General features: G+C 38.3%; 1 pseudogene; it reads right to left on the bottom strand.

Moving 5' to 3' along the window:
* Positions 1-22,537: 22,537 nt before the first annotated feature.
* On the bottom strand, positions 22,538-22,599 carry LOC125483882 (annotated as a pseudogene).
* Positions 22,600-23,340: the final 741 nt, after the last annotated feature.

The following is a 23,340-nucleotide window of genomic DNA, read 5'->3' on the forward strand; positions in this document are numbered from 1 at the left end:
CTTACCCATTTTTATAGATGCATCATAGAAAGCATCCTTTCTGGATGCATCACAACATGTAACTGCTCTTCCCAAGACTGCAAGAATTTACAGGGAGTCGTGAACACAGCCAGTCCATCATGCAAACCAGCTTTCCATCCATTGACTTCATCTATACTTTCTGCTGCCCTGGGAAAGCAACCAACATAATCAAAGATCCCTCCCATCCTGGTTATACTCTCTTCCACCTCTTCCATCAGGCGGAAGATAAAGTTTCAATACGAATGTACAAACAGATTTAAGAGCAGATCCTTCCCTTCTGTTATTAGACTTTCGAATGAACATCTCAAATGTTAACATTGATCTCTCTCTCTGCACCTTCCCTGTAGATGTAACACTGTATTCTGCACTGTTTTGCTACCCTGTATGATATGGTATGATCTGTCTGTATAGCATGCGAAACAGCAATTTTCACTGTATCTCAATCCATGTGACAACAACGAATGAATGAATTAAAAAAGCACACAAATGCTAGGCAATGACCATCTCCAAGAAAAGACAATCTAACCACCACCCCTTGAAATCCAATGGTGTTATCATTTCTGAATTCTCCACTATCAACATCCTGGTGGTTAGTATTGACCAGAAACACAACTGGACTCACAACATAAACACAGTAACTGCAAGAGCAGGTCAGAGGCTAGGAATACTGTGGTGAGTAACTCACATCCCGACTCTCCAAAACTTGTCCACCATCTACAAGGCACAAGTCAGGAGTGTCATGGAATACTCCTTACTTGTCTGGAAGGGTGTTGCTCCAGCAATACTCAAGAAGCTTGACACCATTCAAAACAAACATCCTGCTAGAGTGACACCACATCCACAAACATCCAATCCCTCCAATATTGACTCTCAATAGTAGCAGTATGTACTATCTACAAAATTTGCTGTAGAAATGCACCAAAAATCCTTAGACAAAACTTTCCAAACTAAGGACCACTTCTAACTAGAAGGAAAAGTGCAACAGATACATGGGAACACCAGCACCTGCAAGCTCCCTTCCAAGCCAGTCACCATCCTGACTTGGAAATATATCGCTGTTCCTTCACTGTCACTGGGTCAAAGTCATGGTATTTCCTCACCAATGGCATTGTGGGTCTACCTACCAGACAGGGACTGTAGCAGTTCAAGAAGGCAACTTATCATCTCTTTCTCATGAGCAATTAGGTATGGGCAATAAATGCTGGCCAGCTAGAGCTGCCCATGTCCCACAACTGAATAAATACTTTAAAAAAAGACAAGATTAAATTAAAATTTGGAAACAAAAAGACAATTGCATCAAAATTACATCGGCAATTTGTCCATCTGTCCTCTAAAAGCTTAAAAAATGTATCACTTCATTGTTAGTCAAGAGTTAGAGAGCAGTTCTCTGCACTTCACTGAAATGCTGAATGGATAAGGCAAGACATCACTCAACCCCGCTGAAAGCGAGTGTCTGAGAATGCAACCCGTTGGTGAGGACCAGTATAGTCTCATTGCCTGATGCACCTCATGTTTCATGTTCTTTCTGTGGTGCTGGTCCTCAACACAAAGGCTGGTAACATCATGACACTTAGGTTAGAGACAGGCTTTAATTTTTCTGCAAGGGCGCACATTCACTCCATATATGTGGACAAAAATTCTCACATTTTCTGCTGTTGCTCTAGAATTGTCCTCTGTGTTGATGACTTCTGATACTCAGCACCTCCATTTGATTGAGCAGAGCTTGGACAGTGTACTGCTCTCTGCCCTCTCTCTGTCTCCAACGCATACTCTTGCTCAACTATGATGTCTGCTTTGCCATGTGAAATCCAAATTCCTATCTTTTTATCTGAGCTAATGGAGAGCACAATAACATGCATGCTCAGAATCAGTGACCTCCTCCTCCAGGACCACCTACTGAAGGATAAATGTAGGACCTAAAGGAAAGTATGTGCACTGTCTGCATTAGAAGCAACAAGAATTGACAATCCTACATTGTGATGCCCCTGGCAAAATTTACACTCTAGATATTTTTGGTCTACCTATTCACAGATGTTATGATACACCTCTGGAGCAGGTGGAACTTGAATCCAAGCCATCTTGTCTAGAGGTACAGGCACTACCATTGTGCCACAAGAGACTTTTCAACTCCAATTTCACGACCAGGATATATTGGCCAGCCCAACGAGGTAAAGACAACTGCATATTTTCTGAGATGTTCAGTTCAAATACTAATCTTTCCAAATGAATGAATCTTATGTTTGTGAGGCATTTTTTCATTCATAATCTCAACAAATTAGCACATATCAGTTTAAGTCATCTCTTGCTTTGCTGATCATAGTCATACTTGGGAAATTAATCTGCTTTCTGCAGTCACGAATTGAATAGCTTCTGTAAGAGGAATGAACAACAAGGTCACAGCTCAGGCATGCACACCTATAAGAATGCCAATTATTACAGTGTATGATTTTATGTCTGTCATTATCTTTCCACTATATTATAGAAGTTGTGAGATAATATTTGTCTGACTAGTTTAATTTGGATATATGCAGTCAATACAACATTTGTCAATTATCAGGATGCATTATCAAGCTTTACTTGGAATGTCCTGACTATGATTTTAAGGTTTTGTACCTTTGTCCTTGATTCCCTGTCCAGTAGAACAATTTCCTCTCTATTGACACCTTCAGTTTCTTTCAAATCTTGAAAACCTGAATCAACCTTCACCTTCTACATTCCAGGAAGTGTAAATTTATTGAATTTATTTATTTTTTCTGTGGGATGCAGCAGAGTACTTATAGTCATTTGACTTCAAGATTCTTCCAGGCACTAATAAGAGATTAACAATCTCTTAACAATATAAATTTTTAACTTTCTTTTCATATTATTTTCTAAATCTTTTATATATGAGAGAATGTACATGCAGTTTTTTCCTATCTGTTTCTCACTAAAAAGAAGCATTCCATTATTGACTATGTTGTATATTTTTCTAGCCCATTGCAGAATATTATATACCCCAGATATCTTTACCACATTTTTCAAACAAAGATTTAACTGGAAGTGCAAAGGATCACATTCAGGTGCTGTACCGTTCTATTCTCATGATTATGACTAGTTTTTTTTTAGAATTTGTGGGCATGAATCACTTAGGCTCTTTTCCATCATCAATCCAGCCCAGAATTTATTGGTACATGTTCAGTTTTGTTAGGAATCTCCTTATATTGAACACTGGTGATAAGTTATGATTCTTCAGTTGTTCAGAGGACATGCTTCAGTGGATGATTGGATTAACCTATTAGGGAACCCAGAGACACACTTCTCTGTGTTGCTGCCATCTGCACGCACATTTTCTCAAAAAAAAATTAAGCACTACATCAGATATTTATAAAGTTGAGTATATATTGATTCAAGCTGCCATAAATGCTGCTGCCCAGGTTTACACAGAAGACGCTTATCTGTCATTTGATTGAGTGGAACAAGAGCACAGACTCTTTTAAACCCTTGAGTTCATTCTTCAGTGAATAGTGAAATCTGTAAGTCAGGTAAATATTTATATATCCTGTCCTTTGAAAACAATATGGATCATAATTAGTGATTTTAATCTAAGTGTTGACAACTTAATTAATCTGTAGTCGCCACACTCTTCCAATTTTAAGATTGGAGCAAAACATTTCAGAGGGGAATATTGGGAAAATAACTTCCAGAAGTAATTTCTTTCCAGCGTTCAACTTTCTCCTTTCAAGATATTCTGACCAGTTTAGCCTCTGCCTGAGTGTGAGTATCTTTACCCATCAATCCATTTCATGCTTATCGGTTGGGTCATAGCCATTTCTTATTTAAAGTGGAGTCCATTGGAGAATTATAGGCTGGAATTTTCATCTGATGGTTTCTGATGAAGCAGGGACCATCAGGCCAGGTATCTATTTACAATAGCAGTTGGGTTTGCCGTGACCTTTAGCAGAGTACTAGCATGTGCCTTTGGATTCCCCAGTTAGTCAAAGATTTGATTATGTGATTGTGTCAAAGGAAGAATTTCTAATTAAAGCCACACCTGAAGTCACCAAAAGGGCTAAATTGCACATGACACTTTGAGGCTGTAGCTATAACAAGAATAGAGAGAAGACCTGGAAGGGTCCCAGGGATGGGAAGGACTATTTCAGGTCTCGCACTCTCTCCTGTAAGCCATGAATTAAGAACATTAGATGAAACACAGTAGAGAGATACAGGTGACAGGGATAGCCAGAGAGTTATTGAAAACTGTTGTATGACAGTGTAAGGATCTGAAAAGGTAAATGTTGAAGAGTGCTTTAAGCACAATCCACCAGGATGATGATCACCTCAGTGTAACTTGCACTAGTTGTAATCAAGCAATGAGCTACAGCTTGAAACATTTTGTCAAAGCTTGTTGTCTTGTACTCATCAGGGAAATTTACAAGAAATGCCAAAGTAAAGAGAAAATAACGTGTACGCTATGAGAGGAGAGTGCTGATTGGTTGGCAAGTGCAATCTGATGGGTAGAGGTACCACCATGGAAAATGCGTCCGTTAATAATGACTGACAGTTAAGTGTCAAGCTTCGTTTCAATTTTAAACAGGGCAGGTAGACTCTGATTGAGGGTCAAACATTGCTCTGAGAAATGGACAAGGGAATGATTATCGTCTATTTTATTGCATTGAACTGGGGCATTGTATGCAATTGTTCTTTTTCGGAAAAAAAAAACAGAGCCCTGTGTATTAATCTGTAGTTTCCTATATATGCTATTGCTCATACTGCAAAATCTACTGATAATTCTAAGCTTCAGTATGAATCAGTCTGTAGAATTCTTTGCACATTCAGGATTTGTACCAAATGTTGCCCAAATGTATAATCACCTCTAATGATGGGCACTGTTGAGATTCTCCTAGCATGGACTGGTTGGGTACAGTCTGTACCTTGTTAGGAACAGCCAAAAGATGGGTTATTTGATATGATCCACTAAGTTTGGTATGTATAACCTACATACCTAGCATCACACCAATACTGAAATTTATGTACTGCATCATACATTTGCGTGATAGGCAGAATATTTCTTTTGGCCTTATGGCAGCATCCTGTTCGTAGCAAATATCACTTGTGTTGTTACTACATATTAGCAGCATGAAACAGCTGGCTTAACAATTTGCTCAAATATTTGCAATACTTCACTTTACCTTTCCAGGTGGATTGGGAACTTCTTAGGATCAAAATTGATGGTCTTAGACCCATTCAAGATTTTGTGTGATATATAGCAAGAAAGTATATACTATCAACCTGCCTGATTTAAAATGTAAACAAAATATTGGCAGTTAACTGTTAGTCATTACTAACTGATGCATTCTCCTTTGGCAGCAACTCTACTGATCAGAGTCCACTTGCCAAAGTGTAAAAGAAAGAACAGATAATTTTGAAAAAGAGTACTGAAACCCCTTTGACAATTACTTTAATCTCAGAACAAACAAAATCCTTGAAAGTGCAAGATCTAATAGAAAATTGTAGCACACAGGCAAATTCATACTAATTTGATTAATGATGTCTACATTAATATAGGTGGATTGCTGGAAAAATGTGACTGTAGAGATTTAATGTTAGAATTTATAACAGACAAAATGGTTGTTGGAATTGCTGATGAGAATTTGTCAGATTTATCATGGTCCAAAGCAGATTTGATTCAAGAGAAAGCCATGCATATGGTGAATGAAGCGGAAATCTGGAAATAATGCAAATCAATCTCAAAAGGAAAAGACCAACCTTATCACTGGATCAACAAAATCAATTCAGTTTTCAAGGTACATAGCTAGAAAAGGCACAAAATCTGCTTTATCTGTAAAATAATAGATCATTTTTAGAAAATGTGCTGAAGTAGGCCACAGCCAATAGATTAAATGGTTAGTCATGGAGAGAAGTTCATTGGCTAGAACAAGCTACAAAAGAAAAAAAGAGCTGAATGTATTCCTAGAGAAAATAGGTGATCCAAACCAAGCTTTTTGGCAGGGAGATAGTTATGTTAGTGGACCTCCTCCTAATTTTAGCCATGCACAAGGGTGAATGTCTCTATATTATCTAATAGCACACCATGGTTTAAAAGCTAATGCCTACACCTGTCAGCAGTTCAGAGGTATATAATTTAAGATTAAGGATATGCTGCAAACGAGTCTTCAATACAAAATATCAGATTGTGAAGTACGTATTCTTTACTGTCAAAAATTCTTGCTCTTGATTATGAATGACCTCATCTTCCTTCAAAAACAATAAACAAGTGACTAGTAACAGCCACTTGTGGAACAGTGGTTCAAAGTAACCAGCTTCCTCATCTGAACATTCAGTTGCTGAATAGCCAATCACGGAGCAAACGGTCAATGGACAATTCATAGAAAATTTCCTCAGACTTCCTAGACTACTGGCAGAACCTAAACTAAACAGATTTCATTAAAGTTAGCTATGTTGTCATAAGAAAATCTTTCATACTGGATGCAAGATGAAAACCTGCAACCATATCAGATTGACAGAAAAATTTTCCAATGCTACCAAAACTGCAGATTTAATTTTATAAGAATCAGCAAGAGTTGTAAGAGTACAAAAGCAATCAGATAGCAAATGAGCGGAATACACTGTTGAGTTCATTGATGAATCTTTAACTGATATAATTTAGAATGTAATGACAAATTTAATGTAACTCTGTCAGCTGCTGAGGTGATTTGGAAAATGTAAATCTAAATGGTGAATTTAATTTCCCTATCACTCTGGAATAAATCCTCAGTAAAAGAAATCATGGAAAACAAGAAGGAATCCTCAAATAGGATGACAGAGGAAGCAAGCATCCTGGTTTCATTCATAATGCAAACACTAAGACGGACTGAAAGCATCCAACCCAATCATCAAACTGAAGGAAAGAGTCTCACACACTTCAATACCAATTTACTGGCAGGTGTAGAATAAAAATATGACAGGGATTGAAGATGTGATGCATACAATTTCAGGGAAACCAAGGCCCCCACGTTCAGGGAATGATCAAGAAGAAATTGCCTGGTTCACAGATCTGGATATTGCAAAAAATGTAAATATCCGTTTCAGGGCAGCCATCACCCTTTCACAGAGGAAATCCAGTTCTGTAATTTCAATGGACTTTCAAATCTCAAACTCAGAATCAGAGTGAAAGTCAACAGTCTTCAACCCAGAGTCCTACCAAGTTCAAAAGGAATGCCCCCTTGGAGGATAGTGAACTTCCAGACCATTTGAATTTGTGAAATCTAAGACTTGAGGGGAGATGGGCTAATGATGAAAGTAATGACATAAATAAGTGCACACATATTCGTAATGAAAAGAAAAGGCTTGGCAAGAGATATGTAAGGATTTAAGGGCCTGAAAGAGTTACTGCTGAGGAATGCCTTAACTACACCCAACAGTGATGATGTCAAAGGACTTGTTGGATCTTGAAGGAGTAAATTCTATCATCAGGGTCTTCCTCATATTTCCTGTAAAAAGGAGTATTATATCAGTGTAACTTGTACATACTAACTATCATACAATAAACATAATTTTGTTTAAGGTCAGAGCCCTTTCTCCACGGACTACCAAGTGGGTTTCCCCTACCACACTAGATCAAATAGGCCCTACAGAGCACTACCCTGAAAGAAGATGGTGATAACTAACTTACTTTACAGTGAGAGTTAGTACAGAGAGCACATGCAACATGATGAGCAGTGGTATGGATTACCCATAAACAATGTCCTTTCTGAGCCCTGTTAAAATCACCGAAAAAGTAAAAAGACTGCGTGCTGATGACAAACTACTCTGTACGTAAAGACTTCTGTTGATGTGTAGAGGATTTTTTTGTCAAATACTGCTGCAGTTTGTAGAAGGCTGAGCTGGTGCATCTTGCCCTACACTAGATTTCCTCATCAATGGTGGTTTTTCAGAGAGGTGGCTATCAAGGTACCAGAAGTACTCAATATATTCCAGAATCTCTCCTTCAACTTAAATTGGAGGTGAAATATTTGACTGACCAGCTCTGAATTGATATCTAGGTTTTTTTGTCTTGGCATCATTCAAGAGGTGAACATGACACTGAAATCATCCCACACTGTTGCTCAAGTATTTCTAAGTTGGTCACTTCTGTTTTGGCATGGAGACAAGTGTGATTAAAGAGTTTTCCATCTAGCAGGATTATGTTGGGGGCCAGTTAGCTGGTTAGTGATGCCAACAGTGCGGGTTAAAATGGCTGAGGTTAAAATGACATATTCTCCCTCTCAACCTCTCCCCTTGCCCGAGCTGTGCTGACCCTCAGGTTAAACTACCACCAATTATCTCTCTACAATGAGTAGGACTATGGTGACTACACCTTTAGCGTTACTTAATTACACACAATTGATTTTTGATGAGATGAATAACCACTGTCAGGTGCTGTATTGAAAATAATAAGGAGGTTATCAAACAGCCTTGCTGGATGCCAGTCCAGATTTTAAAAGATCTGTTTCAGTTGTCCTATTCAAGGCAGTTTGCAATAATATCAAGATGAAGGATTTGGAAGATTGTATTGAAGTTACTTGGATATTCAAGACTGTTGTGAACAATCCAAGGAACTTCATAACTTACTGAATCAAATGCTTTGGTCAGGCTGATGATGACAACGAAGAGTTCCTGTTGTTCTAACATTTTATGTGTAGTTTCCTAGTGGCAATGACCATGTCAGAGGTCTCTCTGGGAGGCCTAAAACCACATTGTGCCTCTGGGAGCATTTCCTCAGTCACAAAAAGTAACTTGTGTTAATCATACAACACCTTCTTTCACTGCCTTTGGTTTAAAGCAATATTTTTTTTCATAGTCTGCAGTTCTAAATAAACAAAAGTAGAAAGAGGTCGTCTTTAAATAGTGAATGGTTTTTGATTCAGCAGCTGACACCATGAAGTTCATAAATGACCCTCTGAACCCTTCAGAATTCAACTCATGATTAAACTACCTCTATTTGTTCTCACTGTTCCTTTGGAATGTGGCACAAATGTTGCCCCAGTAAACAAGATTGCAGTGAAATGATAAAAAAGGGAAAAATGATGTGCATATACATAACACTTTTCATGACCATCAGATGATTTGAAATATGTTACAGCCGATGAAGTACTTTTAAAAGTCTTCTGACTGTTGTCAAGTAGGCAGCACTGCAGCCAATTTCTATTCCACAAACTCCCCAAACAGCCATCTGATAATAATGAGGTAATCTATTTTAGTGATGTTGATTGGATCAATATTGGCTACTTCACTTTCGATAGCTTGGCTTGAGATCCATCCTTGATTTTTGTGCTCAAACCCTGGAAGGGGACTTAAATTTACAACGTTGTAATTCAGAAGCAAATTGGCTACTAATTGAATCATAGTAGAGATGTAAATGATAGAGACATTGGTGAACAGATAATTGATTAATTGGTTGAATGTCACTAGTAATTGAAATGAGCCAGCAATATAAAAGTTTGATGCAGTTGTTTCTTCTGTAGTAATAGGCAGCTGTGGAAATTATCTGAAAGATGGAAGGCAGGCATCAGTTGAAGGGAGAACTCTGTGATGGCCTTCCTGCAGAGTTGTAGGTGATACAGACATTTCCTCTTGACAGTGCCTGGTTTATGAAAATTGTTCCTGCTTAGATATGCAGGTGTGTGGCCATGCCTGAAAGTAGCCTGAAAGATACCATGGAGACATTGTTCTAGAATAAATCAATAATTGTGACTGGCTGTGCAAAAAAAAAAAGAGACTATGCACAGCAACTTAATTCTAAATGAACATTGATTATGTAGTTTCATATTTTCATTATAGATAGTTGTCAAGTTCTGATCAAGCAAGCACAGCTGCCTCAGCTATCTCCTCTTCCTCCAAATCCAGGACTGCCACGAGGTTCAATAGCAAAGTAAAGTTGCCCTGGCCCTACTGGACCATAGGGCTGTACTCCTGTGAGAGAGAAACAGCTGGTGATGGTTTAGCCTGAAGGTTACCTCACTTCAGGTGAGGGGAGAGGTTGGGAAGATAAATCTTTCATGGTAACTTCCTCTGGTACAAGAATTGAACACAAACTGTTGGTATCACTCTGTGTCAATCCAATTGTCTAGCCAAATGAGCTAACCCACCCCCAGTAGTCAATTGCATCGAATGCAAAATTAGCATCTGGCAAGTCAAAGGTAGAATGAAAAACTAATTATTGTGCCAACATGGTTTTAAGTGGTGGAGTTTAGCAATAAACAGCTAAGAGACTTTGTGGTGCAATGGTACTTAGTCCTGGTCTCTAGAGCAAAAGCTGTTAAGTCCCATGTCAGAACTTGTTGGTCATGGAATGTTTAGTTGTGATGTGTTTTGACAGACTAGTAATTAACCTTGGAATCCTTCCAGCACCACCTCCTTTTCTCAATCAAGGGACAAATGTGTGTGTGAAGATGTACTAAAAAACAAATTGCAAGTTTCCCAATGTTTGCTTTTGCAGGGTCTCAAAAAGCCAATGGCAAATCCAGGGTGATGATAATTTCCATTGATGTATGCAAATTGTTGATGTATAATGGTGCCCTATGCTTAAAGCTGAATCTCACTGTGACATTAAATATGAGCAAATGATTAAAAGATGCACAGACCTTTTTCACCCCACTCACCTTTTCACTTTCCTCTTCCCCCACTCAGTCACTACAGCAGCATCACACGTTGTTTCTCAATAATTTTGGAATAATTCTGCTGCTCTGAACTTAACTCCCATTAAGTCTCATCTGCCCCATCAGATCCAAACAGTGCAACAAATTCAAAATTCATGTTCTTGATTTTAAATAATTCTCTTGTCTCTCCTTATCTTTCTGATATCCTCTGGCCTATAAGCCTTTGCAAACTGTGTGCTCCCTCAATTTGACATCTTACATATCTCCACTTTTAATTCTGCCAATCTGATGCCAATGCTTTCAGCTATCTAGACCCTAAACTCTGGAATTCACTCTCTAAACCTCACTGCCTCACTACTTGCCCTTCTTCCTTAAAGTTTCTTTTTAAACCTTAGACCTTTTGACCAAACTTTTTAACACCTGTTTGGAGATGTCTTTCTTTGGTTCCTTGCCAACATTTTTATTCATAACACTCTTTCAGCAAGTGCCTTTTTAATGCTTTCCTATGTTAAACATGTTATAGAAATACAGGCACTGCTCTTGTTGTAGTTTGAAGCTCAATTCATTATCAACAAATGTACAGTGAACATTTTATATTCGGGGAGGCTAGCTACATAGTTTAATGATCTTTATTGATTAAACTTTATCATTTTGCTATATATAGGTAGTTGTCCTATAACGCAATAGTTGCGTTCTTGCATGAACTCGTACTACAGAAAATACCACTATAGAAAGTCACCATAGAAAATCGAGTTATAGGGAAATTGCTGTAGAAAATCGCTATATCTGTACAGCAGAAAGTTTGTGTTATCCAAACAGTGTCCACTATTCATCAATCGTGGTTATGGTCAATTTGCATTAATGAAACATGCGTTATAGCAGAACTACCTGTATCAAGCAAGTTGTGTTTGTACCCTACCATTCAGAGTTGACACTGGTAAATGTTTGCCTGACTGTTGAATAGAATTGTTAATAAAGGAATTGCAAATACAAAAGAAGCAAGTATTTGGTGAATGGAAGCAATTAGCAATCATTTATGAAGGGCTTGAAAAATGTTAATGTTTGAATGGACAAAATAGCTAAAGCACTTAACGCAATAATGAGGCTGTTTCCTGAGGACAGCATATAATTAGTTAAAGAGTTTTTAGAACATGCTTCCAATATATTGCAATGACCTACTAGTAGTTAATTTTAGTCTCCAACCTGTGGTTACAGAGCAAACCATTTGGATCACCATGCGTATCTCCTAAAATATGTCTAATGCCTTTTCTAAGAAGGGTTGTTATATTTTGTCTACAGGAAAGACAAAATGGTACATGTTACCTTATGGATTAGTTCTATCAGCCATATTGAATTGGACCCATTGACTAATGGTTTACTATGTCTAGTAGAACCAAGCATACAAATGGACAGGGAGTCATCCTGGGTGAAGACAGCATAATTAGTGTCATGTCAAACTCATGTCAGCTGTGTGGTCTCTGGTACTAAATATAGAGTTGTATATAATAAAGGCTCATCTCATTAATAAGAACAGAATATGTAATCTGTACATGGAGTGAAAAGAAAATGTGTGAGGCAAATTTCTCTACCCATTTCCTTGTCCGCAGCTGTGAATTTTAGTGAGAATTAAAGTAAGGCTAATTCCGCAGTCATCTTATGACCTGTCAGGTTAGCTGTCACCCTCATGACTCTCAATGCGAGTCTTTAGTTTCTTCTCCTGAACACAGCCTCTGCCAACTGACAGAAAAATACAGCCCATGACAGAAAAAAGAACATTATGTCCCATTCTTCCATCACCACTCAAAATTACTCAATCTTAACAGGTATATTATTATGTCTTTTCATGAAATGCAGTTTTTATTTTCATTAACAAACATTTGTGTTACGAAGTCAATGTTGGTATTTAAACTATTTAGTTTAGATTTTTAGGTATGTTCTCTTGCTATTACAAATTTAAGTAAAATGTTTTCAACCTTTTTCAAATGCACACAACCAGAAATTAGAAATGGTGAAGTTTTGTGTCCTGATGAGAAGCTTTTGTGTAATGAAGCACAACATATTGTAAATTAAAACAGATTGTAACATGTTAAAAAGAATGTACTTTGTAAATAAAGATCTTCTAATCCTTCTTTATTTCAAATGTGCACACTGCTGTATTGCTGATTTAGTTTTCTTAAACTTAATTATAAGCAAAATGTTTTCTAAGCAGGAAAGCTAATAAATATTTTTGAAATTATGCAGCTATTATTCTTTCCTTACAATAAATTTCTGCAAGCTTATTTTGTTTCATATTTAAGGTGGTGCTGCAACCAATTCTGAAGATTCAGAAATGTCTAGCTTTCTTTCTGACGGATGATTAAAACCCTGCAAATGATTCTTGTTTCTTGTATCTGATAATGGTTTATAACAGTTAGCACATCCAAATAATAAAAATTCTGGAATCTGTTGTTATGCTGCAAAATAGGATACTCGCAACCTGCTTTTCTTGCTTTGTCAGTCCTTCATTCTCATTTAAAATTGTATTGAATTGCCCATACAAAACCAAGTGTGAGTTAAAAATTAATCATGCTTTTTATTTAGGGAGCAGACACCAAGGCAGAGAAAATCTTGCCTGCTTAGGCAAATATGTAAATACATTCAGTTTGTGAAAAAAAATGCAACTCTCCTGCAACAATTACAGTCACAATGCATCCTTTGCATTTCCAAGGAAAAATTGACAATTTGATTACGACTTGCACTTTTTCTGCTGCCATGAAAGCAGTTTATGTTTGAAAAGTATCAGCTGGAAAGTACTTATTACTCATAAATGGTCTGCTATTGCACTTTCTGCAAAGTGAGCTGTTAACGGATATAATTTGGCTAAGATAGCCAGAGGAGGCCTTTTGATATGCAGAAAAGTTGACCCACGTGCTGAGTCTTTAATTGGGTTTTTAATTTTCCAGGCCATCTGACAATATCAAACATGATCCCGAAGCCTGAAAGACTCATTGATGTCTAAGCATGAGGTGCTGCCTCATTGGCGTCACAGAGGGAAGGTTGAAAGAATTCAGCTCAAATAGAAGGGAAATGATTCATATTTAAGCATGCACAATTTTCCGATATTAGAGGTGATTCAAAATGTAGAGTTTTGTTAAGTCCATGGACTGCAAATATTTCTAGAAAAACTAAAGCCTTGTTAGGCCATTCATCCCTCTAAAATTCTCAATAGCAATTATTCATCATTCTAATTAAATTGAAAAGAAACATAATAGCTTGTTTTATTTTTTCACAGTAAAAGTTAGATAGAAAAGTTATTTTAAAAAATGTACAATACAAACCGTTAATATTGTCTGCTGATTCAAAATAATATGAATGCCTTAGTAATAAGAAGGAAATTTGTTTTCATGGGATGCCAACATTTTTTAAACAAAAACACAACAGAACTGAAGTTTCTCCAGAGGTTTGACACATCTGGAGACCAATTTTTAAAGCATTTTAATTGGATGCTAAACTAGATTAAAATGTTAATGCTCATGTAATTGAGACAAAAGCTGATCTACAATAGAATCAAGTTTACAGCGCGCACAGTTATAAACAACATGGAAGCAGACACAGATTCCTGAATAATTAAATATAAATCAAGCTCATTTCTGAATGCTGCAAGATAAAAAAAAAGTGACTATAAGGTCACTCCCGATAATGTTAAAAAGTAAGACCAAATTTGTCACATACCAAGTTCATGAATTTAAATGGCACTGAATTATGGATTTTTGAACTCTGTAAATCTCTTTAATAAAGGCCTCAGGAATTATCAAATATGACAATGTATAACATATGACACTTACATTTTCAAAAGCAGAACACAAAAATCTCGTTAGAGAAATTACTAATGGCAGCTGACAAATGTTAATGGTTTAAGCAACTTAGCATCTGTTAGCATGAAATATTAGAAAGCAGAGATTAATTATTACCTCTACTATCAATCTGATAAATCATTGTGCAAATTACACACAGAACTCAGACATTTGCAGGGTAAATTCAGAACTGTAAAATTTAATCACTATACGCAAATTATAGTGATTTGTGACTCAACAGATATTCTAACAGATTACACATAAACTTAGAACTGAAATAAAACATGCCGATGAAAAAGAGTCAATGGTATATAATTAACAGAAACTAAATGGACAAATTTTCATTTTAAACTGGTTGCGTTTGTCCTTACCATTTTTGATAATAGTCAGATAAACCCACCACAAGTTGCAGCCATTATTTTGCAATGTGCACTAAAGGTCGACAAATAACTTCCCATTATAGATTGTGAGTTCCAGAGGGAAAAAAGATATCAAATTTAATGACTGTTTAAACCGAACTATTGGCATTGGTAATCTACCTCTCATTTGACTCTCTGTAATCTGTATCTGATAGTTTTCATAGCTTGCAAATATAAAAATGTTGATGACTTTTTTCTGCTTTTTTTTTGCTTTATTTCATGACTCTTAGTAGAAGTGACGAATTTAGTGTGACTGGATATTTTGGGCAATTATGTACATTAGTGCATATTATGTTCCATGGTACGAATCAAGTTTTTCACCATTATATCTCACACTACAATAATGGAAGAATATTACCAATGCAGTAAATCAGTAATTTTCTTGTTAGATTATTCTTGCATCCAAATTGAATGAATAGGGTAGAAATTACTCTTGGCAGTAATGGGTGGATGACACCTCTCTCGTTTGCATTGCATTCTTGTGTTCCCTAGAATTATTTTAAATGTATTTGGGCCTCTGATAAAATAACAGAGGAATGTTACACAAATGAGTTAAGTAGTTATCTGCTTTTGACAGTAACTTTAATTTCTATCCTACAATTTAATTGGGCGAAGAACCAATGAGGTTTCTTGGGATTGGGCAATGTGCAGGACACATAGATGTTGCTATCTATTCCTGAAAGAAATTGTTATATGACATGATTGTAGCCTTTAATTTAACATTATTTCATGAAGTATGAAGTTAAGACTGCTTGACACAACTTTTGGATTAGAGAAGCAATTTGATGAAGTGTTCTTTCTGTCTGCATATCTGACACTGTCTTTATTATGCAAATAATAGAGGGTCTAAGCATCTATCCCTGAATGATCAATGTATTAGTACAGCACTTTTTAGATGGAAGCAGTAGGATGCACAGTTTGTAGCAGTAAGAGGACTGCATTACATTGTGGAGTGTGTTTTTCTCTGCCTTTGAATACCCAGGGATAACTGTTGCAAGTGCACACTGGCAACCAGCAACTTTACCCAGTGGCTTTGTGAAAAACCCTGAGCAATGATACCACAATTTTCAGTGCATGGTGGTGGCAGACAGATTTATAAACAGGCCCCAGTGTGTCCATCAGATATTCCTGGTTAAAGTGCATAACAGAGTTACTGTAAAGTAAAGCTCATACGAATATAAGGAAAGCTAATCATCAGAAAATGTTATTTGAATCTCTTTGCCTTATTCCCTCATACAATACTTCTTCAGCTTTAGCATCCAGCTGCAATTTGAAAACCTCTAATGTTTCAGTCTCTTCTGCTCTGCCTAATAGATTTTTCCAAACACTGATCACTCTTTGACCAAAGAGGCTCTTACTAACATCTGTTTTAAATTTATTTTCCATGAATTTAAATTTATGTTAGCTTCTGTGGCCTGCTTTGAAGTATTACTCTGGGCTTATTTTATCTGCAGCATGTAATATTTCATCTTTTCTAGATGAGGTCCCCGGCCTTAATCAATTTTTCCTGGACAAAAGAATTTGAGAACCTCTAATATTTTTTCACTGTGTTTCCTCTTTGTTCTTGATATTAGCATTGTACATAGTTACACCCCCATTTTGTGAAAACATTTTTGTCATGGTGTGCAGAAACTAACTAAGCACAAGCCTCCTTTGGCCATTACATTGCAAGGACGTAGCCTAAGTTCTGAACTGTTCTGGGTCTGCATTCTACTAGATTCTTATATTACTTTGTCTAGACATTGAAAGCAATTAATCTCTTACTACTTTTGGGTGTCTCGGTGCTAATTTAAATCTAATCACTGTATTATCTCACAGCCTTTTCTTTGACCAATATGAAAAAAATATATTTATCAAAGTTACCTTTAATTTGCCATGTCCCTGTTCGGTTGAATAACTGATCTAAATATGCAAATAATTTTCTTATGCTGCATCGTCTGCTGCTATTATGTTTTCCATTTAAGTGCTGTCAGTTAATCTGACAAACCTGTATGTGGTTTTGGTATCCAAATTATTAATGCAAGTTGAAAACAACAGGGATCCAAGTAGCAACTCCAACCAGGCACCATATCCTGCTCTCTGCTATCACCTGAGAACTAACATTAATATTGGGACAGAGCTCCAGTGGGGTAGAACTTCAGTAGCATGTTTGCCCTAACAGTGGTCCATTTTTCTGAATCTAGAATCATGAACTATGCATGTTGGTTAGCAGGGAGAGAGGAAAGTGAGAGATAGAGACATCCTGCCAAGGACATTCTGGAGGTAGTCAACAGGAATATACATGGGACTGAAACATGCAGAGCAGGCAAAGGGTGGCCTTCTGAGTCTTTTGATTTGTCACTGGGACAATAGAGAATGGAGAGGTAGAAAAAAGAGGGTCCTAAAGAAGAGTCATTGTAGTCAAAATATTGACTGTGTTCCAGTGCCAGCATTTGCCTGTGCCAGGTAGAAATTGCGTAGAAAATCGTTATATCAGCTGGGTAGTTGCAAGCTTCATTACCCCATTTCACATTCTGATCCTAAAGGTAGGATTGCAGAGTATCATTGCCCTGAAAATCTCTGACAAAAGGGGAATATTTTAACTGCAAGGGCCTGGATGTCAGGGGATGTGGGGATCAAAGAAGTGACAAGTGCTTGTTGGGAGCTCAGTAAGAATGTTCTGTGTCAAACAGGTCTGCATTTCTAAGTGTGCGAGAAGCCCTGGTAGGACAAGCAGATCTGTGATTTAAACACGACGTAAAGTCAATTGACTGCAGCTCCATGTTAACCCTGGATTCCAGCTTAAGCTGCCAGTGCACGGATTTCCTGAGCTGTCTGAAACTTGCCAGGTTCAACAGGCAACAGCACATTGGGGATTGATGGGACTGAGTATTTCACAGGTTTGAAAGCCTTTAAATACAGAGTTTAACAGATGCTTCTTTGCCTGAGTAAGAGACACTTACTGACTGAACTTATTCTGAGAGGGCATTTTCTTTGCTTTGAAGGTGGTTTTCTAGACTTTAGAGGTAATTTCTGCTACCTCAGAGCTTTTGGCCTTTGATCTGGACTTGCTAGTTGTCATTCATCATAGCAGCATTTGAACTAATTATGCAGATCTACCTTGGATCTCCGATAAGGAACAAGAGGAGCATCAGAAAGAGAAGGAGTTGCCTCCTTCTCAGTCATTTGCCAGATAAACTGAGCTCTGGCAGATAGGTGGTGGCACCTCTTACTGGGGAATACAGGTAGAAGATTATCTTCTGAACAAAAAAATACAAAGCACTGTGGACACTGGAAATCAGAAACAAACGCAGAAATTACTGGAACAAAAACATAAGTTGCTGAAAAAGCTCAGCAGGTCTGGCAGCATCTGCGAAGAAAAATCAGAGTTAACATTTTGGGTCCGGTGACCCTTCCTTGGAACTGATGGTAGCTAGGAAAATGTCGGTTTATATGCAGAAGACAGGGAGGTGGAGGGGGAAGGCATAAGGAGTAAAGGATAGGTGGGGATAGAGTCCAAAGAGAGAAGAGAGCAGTTGAATAGACAACGGAGTGGATAACGATTTGGCTAGCAGGGTGAATAGCTGTTAATGGGAACTGTTAGTGACCAACATTAGGTAGTGTATAATGGCAGACTTTTTAATACAAGGCCTGGTGTGTGGAGTAGGAGACTAGGACATAGGAGCGTTTAGGCCCTAAAATTATTGAACTCAATCTTGAGTCTGGAGGGCTGCAGGGTCGCCAAGCGGAAAATGAGGTGTTGCTCTTCCAGCTTGCGCTGAGCTTCGCTGGAACACTGCAGCAAGCCTGAGATAGAGATGTTGGCCAGGGAACAGGGTGGTGTGTTAAAGTGGCAAGCAACTGGAAGACTTCCACTTCACTCATTACTGATATAGCTTTCCCTGGAGTTAAATCTGCTTTTGACTGTAAACCTAACACAGAATCATCAGCAATTTCAACAAGTCTGTTCTAACCTTTAACTTTAAATCTCCAAAGTTTCACTTCTCCTTAGTGATCTGTAGACATCATTTAATTAGATGTTCTATGAGTTCCCATCCATTTTCTCTGGATGTTGAGCTCTTTTGTCAAATCTTGCACTTCCAAGAAGCTTATTTAGCTTGAAATTAAAGTAATTGTCAAAGGCTTTCAGGACTAATTCTTCAATAATATCCATTGCTTCTTTTACACATTGATGAGCTTTCACATCATCAGTTACACTCTCAATTGCATATAGAAGTGTATTAATTTGTTCGGCGTCTGAATTTTGTGTCTCGTTGGGTTAAGAGTTTTCTCTTAGGTATCCAATCTGATGTCCTATTTGTCCCATCTCTAAGGTTAAATCTTCTTGGCAATATTATTTCTCATGTGAGGTTTTCCCAATGTGATTATTTATTTTCCTTGCTTAGAGGCTTTTAATTTTGCAGTAGAATTCATACTGCTACTCTGTGCTACTTTAGAGCTTTTCCACATTTTTGTGGTCAAGATGGGGGAGTCCCATTTTCTGTGACTAAAATGAAGGGTTCCTACCTTTCACAGCATCAGAAAGTTCCTATCTCTCCAGCAGCGTGCTTCTTCCGAGCTTGAAATTATTTTTTTTTTAACATTGACTGTAGGTTCTGCCCTGTTGAATTGTGCCATGAGACTTTCTGCTGTAGGATTCTTGAATATTCAACTTTCCTAGCCGCTGACTGTACCTGAATAAGTGGGATTTTTAAAGTTGTGACTAAAAGATTTTCAGATCTCCACCACTGCCATCAAATTATTAAGCTGCTAAATGAAATCCATACCATTGCATACCATCTTGTATAAGCAGTCCTCACCACTGACTATTATGTGTTTGTTTTTTCCTATTCTGTCATGGGATGTGGGCATCTTTATCTGGCCAGCATTTATTGTCCATCCCTAGTGTGAGGTTTCCTGCAGTTTATGGTAGGTTTACTGCCAACATCCTTTTTTTTATGTTTGGGATCAACAGAGTCTGATGTGATCATAGAATTCCTACAGTGCAGAAAGAGGCCATTTGGCCCATTTAGTCTGCACCAACCCTCCTAAGACCATCCCACCCCAGACCCAACTTCCCCCACCCTATCCCCATAACCCCACTGTTTTTCACCATGGCTAAGCCACCTAGCCTTCTTACCTCTGGACCCTACAGGAAAATTTAACATGGCCAATCCACATAACTTGCATGTCTTTGGGCCGTGGGAGGAAACCAGAGCACCTGATAGAAACCCATGCAGTCACAGGAAGAACGTGCAAACTCCACACAGTCAGTAACCCAAGGTTGGAATCGAACCCTGGCTCTGGTGCTGTGAGGCAGTAGTGCTAACCAATGAGCCACTGTGCCGCTTCAAAGTTTGAGGAAATGTATTTGCGAGATTAAGAGAAGAGGCTCTTCTGTAGTTTATTGCAGTAGTTTAGTGAGTAAGTATAAGTTGATCAACATTGTTACATTGGACGGTTGTCTTACTCCTTCAAGATACTAAACTGTTCTCTCACCAAGTACATATGACATCATCTTAATGGGTGGTTCTTCATGTACTTCTTAGTATTAACAATTTCATGGACACTTACACCCTCATATGAGAAATGGCAAAGTTAACATTAAACATATTGTTGGAATGCTGAAGATGTGCTTCAGATTCATTGATGGAACGTTCAGCTCCTTTCTGCAGGATTGGATGACCAACTCCTGCTCCTGTTTGTTTTGCATGCGCAACCTTATTCAGAATTGTAATGGTGTGCTGTGTCTTGTGCAATGTGGTGCAGCAGTCAAGGCTGGAGCTGTAGGAAGAACCATATGATTGCTCTGCACCTGAGGAAGAGGACGGGAAAGGTGGAAAGATAAAAACAGGATGAGGAGCATGATATGACCTGAATGCATGTCGGTACATAACCATGTGCTAGAGATATCCAGCACAGGCTCAATCTGGCATGATTCTGCTAACTCAGGGCCATGCAACCATGTCAGTCACATTGGCAGCAAAAATGACAAATCAATATACAACTCGACACCTAAGTGATTTCCCTTATGAAACTGTAAAGTCTTTCTCTTCCATGTTCCTGGACTTGTACACCACTCTACTCTTGTCTGTTTAACACAATTAGTGATAGGCTGCTCATTCCCCATCACTGAGTAATGAATTGCTCATAGTTGGCACCATTTGAATTCTGAAGCAGGTGAGGACTGTGAAAACTTCCATCAACTCAGCCTTCACCTATCCTGCAACTGCAGGAGCAGACTCAGCCATTATGCTCTGAAGCAGCATTTAGGGCTCTAGCTTGGGCAGGGAAGCTCCTTGAACACAGTGCTCACTTCTATGGACCATTTGTACATCTCCCCTCTCATGGTCCACCAGCCAAGAGCTGGAGAGAACATTGCTGTGCTTTAGTAAAGTGTTGGGAACAGCCAAAGCAAAGCTTTCCTCCATCTTACTTATAATAGAAAATGGAGCGTGCAGCTCATTGGCGAAGGGAAACATACACCTGATCACCCAATGTATGGTTCTCCAAGCAGAACCTAGCTGCTATTTCCATGGAGGTCAATTATCCGTGCAAATAACTGAGACATCTTGGCACTCATGGTGGAACCAGACTCTTCTATTCTTTCTCCTGTGATGCATAGTATCTGTGGAAATGTTGACTGAGTCTCCCACACTTTCTGTTGCTTCTCCAAGCTGTCTTTTCTATTAATTATCCCCTGTACATCTGTGTCCAGCTGAAGAGAGGAGCCATTGCAGTCTGATGAGGGCTGCCACTGCTATCCTGGCTCATTGTAAGACACCACCAGGTCAAGTCCTTATATAGTTATTATGACTTGGCAGTGTAACTTCACTCTATAGTCTACTATCTAATTTGTCATAGATGCGTGGTTGTTGTCTAGCATGAGTTATCATCCTTTGTGATGGATGTTTGATTATACGCATCACAGAATAGTTCCAGTGCAGAAGGAAGCATTTTGGCCCATCGTGACTCCACTGGTTCTCTGCTTTTTCCCCAAAATTCTGCATTTAGTGTCTAATTAAGAAACTATGCTCAACCAAATGAACCTACCTCTGCCACACATTTGTTTCTTTTAGAAAACATGTTAAAACTATGCTCTCTGATTCTGGATCCTTGTTTTTGAAATCTTCAATTAAATCTCTGCTCAGCCTTCACTTCTCCAAGAAAAACTGTCTCAACCTCTTCTATTTATCCTCAATTGAAGTTTTTCATTTCTGAAACCATTTTTGTAAACCTCTTCTCCACTCTAATGTCTTTTTTCCTTATTACAGTGCGGTGCTCAGAATGGTACACAATACCTGATCTAAGGTCCAACCAGTGTCCTATATAGGTTTAGCATAACATAGAGTCATAGAATCCCTACTGTGTGGAAACAGGCCCTTTGGCCCAACAAGTCCACACTGACCTTGGACATCCCACTCAGACCCATCCCCCTATAATCCATCTAATCTACACATCCCTGAACACTATGGACAATTTAGCATGGCCAATCCAACTAGCCTGCACATCTTTGGACTGTGGGAGGAAACTGGAGGGAACCCACGCAGACATGGGGAGAATGTGCAAACTCCACACAGACAGTTGCCCAAGGCTGGAATTGAACCCAGGTTCCTGGTGCTGTGAGGCAGCAGTGCTAACCATTGAGCCACTGTGCTGCCCCCAAAAAAGGGGCCATCCTAATCTTCTCTGTATTGTTCCAATTTTAGTATATGTGCTGCCAAAGAGCACTCTCTGCCCTGCTCCACTCTGGAACTCTGCGCCCCTATTAAGAAAGCCTAGAATACCAAATACTTGTTTTAGCAGATTTCTTTACATGTCCTGACACCTTTAAATGACTTATGCAAATATACACTCAGGTCTCTCTGTTCCTGTACACCTTTAGAATAGTATTCTATATTTTAACAGAGGTACTGGAGAAATGCAGCAAGTCTATCAGCATTTTTAGAGAGAAAAACTGTTAACATTTCGAGTCTAGTGACCCTTGTTCAGTTCTGACAAATGATCGCAGTACTCGAAAAAACTCTGTTTTTTCTCTGTAGAAATGCTGCCAGATCTACAGTGTTTCTCCAGTAATTTCTGTTTATGTTTCAGATTTCCAACATTCACAGTTCTTTGTGTTTATTACCTCTTATTTTATACTTTCACTCCGTTTTATTTGCACAAAAGTGCATTATCTTACATTTCTTCACATTGAACTTCATCTGCCACCTATTTGTCCAGTCTTAGCAATGTCTATTTGCACTTCTACAATGTCCTCCTCAAAGTTTAGAATGTTCCCAAGATTTGTGCTATAGCCCAAATTTGAATTGACCTCATGGACCAAGATCTACATTTTTTTTTTGTATTAGGAAAAGTAAGGGTCCCAACACTGACCCCTAGGAGCTCTGTTACAAGTCTTCCTCCAAACTAAGCAATACCCATTAACCATTAGAGACAACAAGATGCAGAGCTGGATGAACACAGCAGGCC

The sequence above is a fragment of the Rhincodon typus genome, chromosome 8 (genome assembly GCF_021869965.1).
Source record: "Rhincodon typus isolate 14 chromosome 8, sRhiTyp1.1, whole genome shotgun sequence".
In the NCBI taxonomy this organism is placed as follows: domain Eukaryota; kingdom Metazoa; phylum Chordata; class Chondrichthyes; order Orectolobiformes; family Rhincodontidae; genus Rhincodon; species Rhincodon typus.